This window comes from Saimiri boliviensis, chromosome 7 (genome assembly GCF_048565385.1).
Source record: "Saimiri boliviensis isolate mSaiBol1 chromosome 7, mSaiBol1.pri, whole genome shotgun sequence".
Taxonomy (NCBI): Eukaryota; Metazoa; Chordata; class Mammalia; order Primates; family Cebidae; genus Saimiri; species Saimiri boliviensis.
In genome coordinates this window covers 84,808,672-84,810,495 of record NC_133455.1, presented here as the reverse complement: position 1 = coordinate 84,810,495, position 1,824 = coordinate 84,808,672, and the positions used below count along the sequence as shown (strand labels likewise).

The window sequence follows — 1,824 nt, the reverse complement described above, 5'->3', positions numbered from 1 at the left end:
ACTGGGTATATACCCAAAGGATTATAAATAGTTCTATTATAACAACACATGCACACATATGTTTATTGCAGCACTGTTCACAATAGCAAAGACCTGGAACCAACCCAAATGCCCATCGTCGATAGACTGGATAAAGAAAATGTGACACATATACACCAGGGAATACCATGCAGCTATAAAAAATGAGTTCATGTCCTTTGCAGGGACATGGATGAAGCTGGAAACCATTATTCTCAGCAAACTAACACAAGAACAGAAAACCAAACATCGCATGTTCTCACTCATCAGTGGGAGATGAACAATGAGAACACATGGACACAGGAAGGCGAACATCATACACCGGGGCGTGTCCGGGGATGTGAGGCTAGGGGAAGGATAGCATTAGGAGAAATATCTAATTTAGATGAAGGGATGATGGATGCAGCAAACCACCACTGCCCGTGTATAGCTGTATAACAAACCCGCACATTCTGCACATGTACCCCAGAACTTAAAGTATAATAAAAAAAGATAAAAATAAATTAACTAAAAACCCAGAAACAACACTGATGATAGAATTAGTAAATAAGACCATTAAAATGGTTATGATAACTGTATTCCACATATTTAAGAAGCTAGAAGACAGATAATAAATTAAACGGAGACGTAATTGATATTAAAATACCCAAATCCAACTTATAAAAATTAAAACTACCAAATATAAGATTAAAAAAATGCAGGCCCCACCCCAGAAGATAAGGCAGCTCACAGATGCCGCGTTTCCTCTTTAGGCCACGCTCGTGAGCAGGACCCGTCCTCCGGGCACCGGGTCTGTGTTCCACGTGCACGTGAAGCACCGTGAGGGCGCGCGCTGCGGGACTGCGCGTCATGGCTTTCGCAGAGCCACACGGCCACACAAGAGCATCATGAAGGACACCATCCACTACCCGGGCCGCGGCGCGCCCCTCGCCAAAGTGGGCTTCCGGGTTCTGTACAGGTTTAAGAAGCAGACGGCGCTGTGCATCGCCACCAAGGGCATTCACACGGGACAGTGTCTGCATTGCAGCAAGAAGGCCCAGCTCGACATTGGCAATGTGCTCCCTGTGGGCACTATGCCTGCAGGTGCGATCGTGTGCTGCCTGGAAGGGAAGCCTGGAGACCGTGGCAAGCCGGCCCAGGCATCAGGGAACGATGCCACTGTTATCTCCCAATCCCTGAGACCAGGAAGACACGTGTGAAGCTGCCCTCTGGCTCCAAGAAGGTTATCTGTCTCCTCAGCCAACAGAGCTGTGCTTGGTGTTATGGCTGGAGGTGGCTGAATTGACAAACCCATCTTGAAGGCTGGCCGGGCCTACCACAAATATAAGACAAAGAGGAACTGCTGGCCCTGAATACGGGGTGTGGCCGTGAACCCTATGGAGAATCCTTTTGGAGGTGGCAACCACCAGCACATCGGCAAGCCTGCCACCATGAGCAGAGATGTCCCTGCTGGCCGCAGAGTGAGTCTCACTGCTGCCGGTCCGACTGGACGTCTCCGGGGAACCAGGGCTGTACAGGAAAAAGAGAACTAGTGCTGAGGGGCTCAATAAAGTTTGTCTTTATGCCAAAACAAAACAAAACAAAAGAAAGCAATGGCCTGGGTGAACTGATGTTTAGGCATTGCAAATAAAATGATAGTGAACTTGAAGATACAAAAAGAAGCTAGAATGAAACTCCAGAAATATTTTTAACCACGTGTAACAAGATAAAGAGAAAATTTTAAAAGAAGCCAATAAAAAAGACACATCTGTACAGAAAAACAAAAATAGGGATGACAGCAGATCAATTGTTGAAAACAATGCAAGC

The 1,824-nt window shown here is 46.6% G+C and overlaps 1 pseudogene; it reads left to right on the top strand.

Annotated features, from left to right (window-relative positions):
- Positions 1 to 301: 301 nt before the first annotated feature.
- Positions 302 to 1,550, top strand: LOC141585214 (large ribosomal subunit protein uL2-like; annotated as a pseudogene).
- Positions 1,551 to 1,824: the final 274 nt, after the last annotated feature.